The sequence below is a fragment of the Nerophis ophidion genome, linkage group LG08 (assembly GCF_033978795.1).
Source record: "Nerophis ophidion isolate RoL-2023_Sa linkage group LG08, RoL_Noph_v1.0, whole genome shotgun sequence".
Lineage (NCBI taxonomy): Eukaryota > Metazoa > Chordata > Actinopteri > Syngnathiformes > Syngnathidae > Nerophis > Nerophis ophidion.
In genome coordinates, this window is record NC_084618.1 from 43,026,856 (window position 1) to 43,035,987 (window position 9,132).

Genomic DNA, 9,132 nt, shown 5'->3' on the forward strand with positions numbered 1-9,132 from the left:
CATGTTAAAACCAAATTAGTTTTTAGTCATCTCCTCCTCCCTAAACAAGTTCACATGCCCTAATCTCTGATACTAACCTTAATCTTAACCCTATCCTTCATTGAAGGTTGTTATTATGAGATCTGTAGTCCCACTACCACTCTATCCGTGTAATGATCCATTGTCCGGATTTTGTTTGGTCATGTTCTGTTCGTTTTTGGACTTCTTTAGTTCCTGTCTGTGCACCTCCTGAGTATGTTTAGTCACCATGGTTACTTATAATTTTCACCTGCCTTTTACGCTAACCTGTTGCTCATCAGAGACTCTATTTAAGCCTGCCTTTTCCGGTCACTCGTCGTGGCTTCATTGTTTGCTTCACGCTCATTTCAAGTACGCTTTGGCTGTTCCCTAGCCTATGCTAAGTCTTAGCTTCTTGTTTTTTAGGCACGCTTGCCTTTTTGTTGTTTTGCCTGTATCTTGGTAGTTGGATGATTTATGAGACAGCGGACAGCCCGGAAAAACGGCACCGGGGCAGTGAGGGGTAGCATCCCGAGCTGCACCTTCGGAGAGGAAGGAACCCACAACAAGCTACGAATCAACCTACAGGAAACATACCCCCAGGGATTCCCGAGAGGGTTGATTGATTGATTGATTGATACTTTTATTAGTAGATTGCACAGTACAGTACATATTCCGTACAATTGACCACTAAATGGTAACACCCGAATAAGTTTTTCAACTTGATTAGGTCGGGGTCCACGTTAATCAATTCATGGGGGGCGGAAGAGAATCCCACTGGACAGATCAAAGGTCAATGACACATGGCAATGGAAACACGATGTCGACTATGGAATGCATATGTGGGAAGGTATGCAAGAACCGACATGGCCTGCGGATCCACCAGGCGAGGATGAAGTGTACGCAGAAGGTGGTAGAATCACAGCGCACAGGAACTACACCTGGTGAGACGCAGGAGGAGCCAGGCCCGGAGTCACCCCACAGTGTCCGGAGCCTCCAGGGGATGCAACCACCAGATGCACACAGGACATCAGAACATCGTCGGGTAAAGTGGCTCCAAGCTACCAAGGAGAAAGAGTGGCTCCAGTTTGATGAAGATGCTGATACCATCTTGGAAACAACAGCCAAAGAGGACGCTGATCGACGCCTCAAGACGATGACCACGATCATCATCAGCCTTGCTGCAGAGAGGTTTGGACTTGAGGAGAAGCGGGAAGCGAAGCCCCCCTACATCATGAACAATAGAGCGAGTAAAATCCATCAGCTCAGGCAGGAACTGAAGTGTTTGAGACAGCAGTTCAAGGTTACAAGCGAAGAGGATAGGGGGCCTCTTGCGGAACTACGTTGTATAATCCTCAAGAAGCTAATGACCTTAAGGAGAGCGGAGTGGCATAGGAGGAGGAGGAAGGAAAGGTCCAGGAGGAGAGCTGCCTTTCTGGCGAATCCATTTGGAGTCACAAAACAGCTGCTAGGACAGAAGCGAAGCGGTAAACTGGCCTGCTCCAAAGCTGAGGTCGACCCCCACCTCAAGCAAATTTACAGCGATGGATGCAGAGAACAAGACCTAGGCCCCTGCAGGTCCTTGATCAATCCACCAACACCAACGCTTGACTTCGATGGGAAAGAGCCCGGCTGGAAGGAGATCCAGGAGGTGGTCCGAAGGGCAAGGATGAGCTCTTCTCCAGGGCCCAGTGGAGTACCTTACAATGTCTATAAGAACTGTCAAAGACTACTACACGGACTCTGGAAAATCCTGAAGGTGATCTGGAGGAGGGGCAAGGTAGCAGACCAGTGGAGACAGGCAAAGGGTGTGTGGATCCCAAAGGAGGAGAAGTCTCAGAACATCAATCAATTCCGAACCATCTCATTGCTGAGTGTTGAAGGGAAGATCTTCTTCAGCCTCATGGCCAGGCGACTGACAGACTAACTCCTGAAGAACTCCTACATTGATACATCAGTCCAGAAAGGAGGGATCCCAGAGGTATCTGGATGTCTGGAGCACACAGGCGTGGTCACTCAGCTCATTAGGGAAGCCAGAGAGAATAAGGGGGACCTGGCTGTTCTTTGGCTGGACCTCAAAAATGCCTATGGATCCATACCCCACAAGCTAGTCGAAGAGGCACTGAATCGGCATCACATTCCAAAGGAGTTCAGAGACCTCATTCTGGACTACTATGCCAACTTCCATCTAAGAGTCTCCTCCGGAAAAACAACCTCCGACTGGCACAGGCTTGAAAAGGGGATCAACACTGGCTGTGCGATCTTGGTCATCCTCTTTGCGCTCGCCATTAACATGCTGGTGAAGTCTGCGGAAGTTCAGTGGAGAGGGCCCCTCTCCAGGTCTGGAGTCCGACAGCCACCCATCCGAGCCTTCATGGACGACCTGACAGTGACTACTGCATCTGTCCCGGGTTGCAGGTGGATCTTGAATGGCCTTCAGGAGGTGATTTCCTGGGCTCTCATGAACTTCAAGCCGGCCAAGTCGAGGGCCCTAGTGCTAAAGAAAGGGAAGGTTACTGGCAACTTCTGCTTCTCACTTGGCTCCACCAAAATACCATCACTCACCGAGGAACCTGTGAAGAGCTTGGGAAAGGTGTTTGATTGCAGCCTGAGAGACGCAGACTCCACAAAATCGACCAACCAAAACCTGGAGACCTGGCTGTCCGTGGTGGATAAGTCTGGCCTTCCTGGCAAGTTCAAGGCCTGGATTTACCAGCACGGGATTCTCCCTCGAATCCTCTGGCCCCTCATGGTGTACGAAGTCCCCATTTCAACGGTGGAAGGCTTTGAGATGAGGGTCAGTAGGTTCCTGCGCAGGTGGCTAGGACAGTCGCGAAGCCTGAGCGGCATTGCTCTATACGGGCACAACAACAAACTGAAGCTCTCCATAAGCAGCCTGAGCGAGGAGTTCAGGTTGACACGGTCCAGGAAGCTCCTACAATATCGGGAATCCAGTGACCCAAAGGTTGCACAGGCTGGGATTGAAGTCAGGACAGGGCGGAAGTGGAGAGCTGTCGAGGCTGTGGATGTCGCAGAGGCAAGGCTACGGCAAAAGGTGTTGGTGGGAACAGTGGCACAGGGGAGATCTGGCTTAGGTAGCAGAAGAACACCTCGCTATGATAAGGCGCAGAGGAAAGAGAAGAGGTCACTGATCCTCAAGGAGGTGCGAGCAGGAGTTGAGGAAAGGCGAGCCTGCCAGATGGCGGGAATGCGGCAACAGGGCGCCTGGATGAGATGGGAACAAGCCTCAGAGCGTAAGGTCACATGGACCGAGCTCTGGAAAGCAGAACCCCATCGGATAAAGTTCTTGATCCAGGCGGTCAACGACGTGCTGCCAAATCCATCCAACCTCTTCACCTGGGGTAAGGTGGAGACACCAGGGTGCCCCCTCTGCCAGAGGAGAGGAACCTTGGAGCACATCCTAAGCTGTTGTCCAAAAGCCCTGGGTGAAGGGCAGTACCGCTGGCGACATGACCAGGTCCTGAAAGCCATAGCTGATGCTATCTGCAGGGGAGTCAGTCACAGCAAGAGCCTCCGCCCAGTGAAGAGTACTGCTTTCATCAGAGCTGGGGAGAAGTCAACACCGGCTGCCCGGAACACCTCTTCTGGTCTGTTGGCAACAGCACGCGACTGGGAGCTGTCAGTTGATCTGGGAAAGCAGTTGAAGTTCCCCGACGTGGTTGCCAAAACAACACTAAGGCCAGATATTGTGCTCACCTCAGTGGCCTCCAAGCAGGTAATCCTGGAGCTCACAGTGCCTTGGGAGGACCGTATGGAGGAGGCCAATGAGAGGAAGAGCGCAAAGTACTCTCAGCTTGTGGAGGAGTGTCGGAGCAATGGGTGGCGAGCGATGTGCCAGCCTGTTGAAGTGGGATGTCGAGGGTTTGTGGGCAAATCTCTCTGCAGGGCCTACAGAATGCTTGGCATCACAGGGGCCAGTCAACAAAGGGCCATTAAGTTAGTCACAGATGCAGCAGAAGTGGCATCAAGGTGGCTGTGGATCAGGAGGGGAGAGGCGTGGCATGTAGGGCAGTAGCGCTACCTGGACACAGGCTGGGGCCTGATCAACCCTGGCTGGGTCGCCTAGGGGAGGGGGTCTGATTGTTGAAAGACCCGAAACCCCCTGTGATCCTAGGTTACATCACTCAGGATGTGTCCAGTTGCACCATTGGTGTATTTAAAATGAAGAATAAATCAAGCCTTACCTTCACGTTTTCGTCCGGAGTTGTCAGTTTTGCATCCCGGGAGAACGGACCGCAGCAAGCTGCACCCCGATCGTGACAATCTGGCCGTCATCTACCATCCTCCTTGGCCTTGTTCAGACTTTGTCAACAAATTATCTGAGTTCTTGGCTAATCTGGTGACTAATGCGGATAATATAGTTATCATGTACGATTTTAATATTGATTGGAATAACCCATTAGACCATGGGTGTCAAACTCTGGACCGCGGGCAAAATTTGGCCCGCTGTGTAATTTAATTTGGCCCTTGAGGCAATATCTAATTAACATTACAGCTGGCCCACTGTTATTACACAGCAGCGGTGCCGCTGTAACCAGGGGCGCCGCTAGGGATTTTGGGCCCCATGAAAATAATCTTTACAGGGCCCCCAACACATAATTTCATCATCATTAGGGGCCTCTCTGGGCCCCCCTCCATCATGGGCCCCTAGAATCCGTCTCCTTTACCCCCCCTTTTCGGAGCCCCTGGCTCACACTTGCCAATCCTCCCAAAGTTTAGTGCCCCTCCCGAAAATCTCCCGGGGCAAGCAAGCATTCTCCCGATTTTTACTCGGACAACAATATTGAGGGCGTACCTTAAGGGCACTGCCTTTAGCATTCTCTACAACCTGTTGTCACATCCGCATTTCCTCTATACAAACAGCGTGCAGGCCCACTCGCATAATATATGCGGCTATTACACACACATAAGTGAATGCAAGGCTTACTTGGTCAACAGCCATACAGGTCACACTGAGGGTGGCCGTATAAACAACTTTAACACTGTTACAAATATGCGCCACACTGTGAACTCACATCAAACAAGAATGACGAACACATTTCGGGAGACATCTGCACTGTAATATAACATAAACACAACAGAACGAATACCCAGAACCCCTTGCAGCACTGACTCTTTCGGGACGCTACAATATATTTTGATATTTATCTCAGAAGGCTGCAAATAGAAGAGGCATTACATTTGTATTTAAATTTTATTTGATATGCCATTGATATTTTTTAATTTTTATTATTATTATTTGAAACTCGATTTCGCACGTCACTATAAAGTAACTGTATATAAACCTTGCTTGTTCAATGTTCAATGCAAAACTTGTTTGGGTCCCTATTAAAAGGTTAATTTGTTCAACCTTGGCCTGCGGCTTTGTTCAGTTTTAAATTTTGGCCCACTCTGTATTTGAGTTTGACACCCCTACATTAGACCCTCCAATCATAGCGGTCCAGACTTTAATCGACAGTTGTGGTCTTACACAAACAATTTGTGAACCCGCGCATTGCTACAGTGACACTTTAGATCAGTCCTTCTCAAATAGTGAGGCAGGATCCCCTGGCTGGTGTGCAATGCGATGCCAGGTGGGCAAGGGGGGAGGGGGCACATGTAACACCGGGAACATGCTCTTTTAGAATCATGCAGTTTCCTGCTTTAAACCATGCCTCGAAAATGCTGTGCACTACAAAACGTGCTCATTGTAGCCATGAGTACTGACCTCCTGATTCAGATTTAAAAAAAACTCAGCACAAATTGACTTATTAATTTTTGTTGAATAGGTTAAATTGTTCTATATATTGTGCTACAGAGTTAATGTTGCTGATCATTTTAAATTTAATATTAATAATAGAGTTTATTTATATTTTTTAGTATCAAAACGTTGAATGAAGTCGGTCAGCAGATGTTTATAGTTTTTAAATTTCAGGCAAATTGATGCCCTTTATTCTTTTCTGTTACAGACTGCAGAACATTGTTAAAGCCTGAATACTTTGTTTTAAGTTAATCTGTATTTCTTTCTTTTTGTGAATGTTCTTTAATGTTAATAAGGATACAATGTTATGCAGAGTTGTAATTAGGGCAATTTTAAACAAAATATACTATTCATAGTGGCAGCGGAGAGTGGGGTGGGCACTAATGTTTTTTTCTTCTAGGGAGGATGGGAGGGCACAATACAAAAATCTGAGAAGCACCAGCTTTGAACTAGTTTTAGTCTCTGGTGTCGCCCCCTCAATGCATGGTACTTCTAAATACCAAAGAAATGTCCAATCACTACACCATAAAATGTCACCGTTCTAATTTGTTTATTAAGATGTTATGATTGATTGTGTCAAATGCTTTTGTTTATCCCTAAATACGTTTTATTAGTGCTGCTACAGCCATGACTCTCTCTGGCGTACTGCTCTAAGTAATGGCACCGTTCCCCAATTATGTGGGCTATTGATAGCCTTACCAACAAATTTAATAATGGTCTGCGCAACGCCATTGATAAAATAGCACCGTTAAAACTAAAACAAGTTCAGAAAAGGTATGCCCACTTGTTTACGGAAGAAACCAGAGGTCTCAAAAAATCATTTAGAAATCTAGACCGCAAGTGGTGTGCGACTCAACTAGAGGATTTCTGTGAAGCAGTGATATTTTAATAAATTAAAAACACAATCTGGCTTTAGCTAAAACTAATTATTGATCCTATCTCGTTCTTCTCAATAAAAATTACCCCAAATATTTGTTTAACACAATAGAATCGCTAAACCAACAAGTGACTTCTCCAAAGAGCTCAACCCACTCGACTAATGACTTTACATAATTGAATCAAAGTTTATTTGTAAGGCCCAATCACCAGCATCTCAAATGTTCTTCACAAACCTCAACAACATCCTCTGATCTGAACCCACATTCAGGCAAGGAAAAACTCTGAAAGCCCAAAATGGGGAAAGAAAAAACCTTGGAAAGCGGGGGATGTGGGGACTCCCTTCCTGGATGACCGGCTGAAATAGATGCCAAGTGGGAGCAGTAATTAAATTATAACATTTATGATAATGTGAGAGTCCAGGCCAGGGGTAGGGAACCTATGGCTCGCGAGCCAGATGTGGCTCTTTTGATGACTGCATCTGGCTCTCGGATAAATCTGAGCTGACATTGCTTAACATGATAAGTAATGAATAATTCCACTTGTAATACTTGTTCAAATAATGTTTAAAACATAAAACATTCTCATGCATTTTTAGTCCATCCATCCGTTTACTACCGCACCTGTTCAAGAAGTTCCGTTAAGAAGTTATGTATTTATTATTGGTTAGTGTGGGGCTTGTCCTCCTGGGGGTTCCTCAGATCACCAAGCACCGACATTTCAGGGTTAAACTATTGTTTTATTTTTCAATAAGTCTCTCAGTTGCTTTCCAGCAATTGTATTTTTCTCTTTCGTTCTCGCTCGCGCTCTGGCTCCAGCCCCAACCCCATCTCTCCTCCTGGCTGCTGCTTATAACAGAACGACAGGTGATTAGATAACAAGGCTCAGGTGGGCCATCTACGCAGCTCTCGCTGATTTCGAGGCCGGTCCTGGCACACCCCAGTTCGCTGCAGGCCCGCAGGCCACGCCCCCTCCACAGTTAGCTTCAGAATAACAATGTTATTACAAAGAATAAGATACCTATTATACTCTAGAAATGTTGGTCTTACTTAAAAATGCACGCGTTTAGTTGTATTCAGTGTTAAAAAAAACATTATATGGCTCTTACGGAAATACATTTTAAAATATTTGGCTTTTTGGCTCTCTCAGCCAAAAAGGTTCCCGACCCCTGGTCCAGGCCATCAGGAAGCCAACAGAGGGTCGTAGGAGGTCTTCTTCCATGTAGACAGTGTAATGGTGATTGAGCGTCATAACCCACTGAACTATGCAGCCTCTAAGTTTTGAGTTACAGTTAGGGTTTATCAATAGGGTTTCCAGGTGCAGTTAGGGTTTCTCATTAGGATTTAAATTTACAGTAAAGTCAGAGTCGAGAGGAATAAGCGGTAGAAAATTGATGGATTTTCAAATATCACCAATTCTTACCTAGGATTTGAATCCTTACCCATTAGTTCATAGATCAAGCACCAGAACACACTGAACTATCAGCCCTCTAAGGTTTGAGCTACAGTTAAGGTTTGACATGAGGATTTCAATGTGCAGTTTGGTTTATTGACAATTTTAATCAGATTTTGGATTTTGCATTTATCACATGATTATTCACATGTTATTAATCAATTGTTTTATTCAAATTATGGAAGAAAAAAAAACATTACCAATCAACCGTGACCCACCTGTTCAGCGAAAAAGGAACATAGCCTCTGAACTATCCAACCCCGCAGTTTGGAGCGATGGTTCGGATATCCCATTAGGTCAAAGGTCAAGGTTGTCCCCAATGTACAGTTAGGTTAAAGGTAGGGATGCAACGGTTGCACAAAAATTTCGGTTCGGTACGTACCTCGGTTTAGAGGTCACGGTTGGGTTCATTTTCGGTACAGTAAGAAAACAACAAAATATAATTTTTTTTGGGTTATTCATTTACCAAATTTGTAAACAATGGCATTATCCTTTTAACATTGGGAACACTATAATAATTCTGCCCACGTTACTCCACATTAAACTAACTCAAGTTGTTGCTTAGAATAAATAAAATGACACAACTGTTCTTCTACATATAAAAAGTGCAACATTAAACAGTTTCAAGTCAACTCATCATGCTTTTGTTACAGCATTTGGGAAGCCTTTGGTTGATTTCTATTATGTAAATGTTATATTTTTATCAACATGTGATAGCAGGGACCCTACCATTCAAAACTAGGCTGCTACATTACTAATGATTAATATAACTATAGCTGAAAAAATTGTACAAAAGCAATAGGAGAGACTGTTCATCCCTGAACACCATGGAGTTCATCGATCACAGACAGAAACTCTTCATTTAACACAATGTCCTTTTTTGCTGCTTCAACACAGCTCAATCAACACTGTCCGTAACACACACACTAGGCTACAAAATACAAACAAACAAAAACACTTGCACGGTGGCATGAAAAAACAAAACTTGCACTGAGGCATAAATACACAACTTACGTGGCGTGGACAAAAACGAACAGCATAGCAAG

At 45.5% G+C, this 9,132-nt stretch overlaps 1 pseudogene; it reads left to right on the forward strand.

Annotated features, from left to right (window-relative positions):
• Window positions 1-1,153: 1,153 nt before the first annotated feature.
• On the forward strand, window positions 1,154-8,127 carry LOC133558438 (uncharacterized; annotated as a pseudogene).
• Window positions 8,128-9,132: the final 1,005 nt, after the last annotated feature.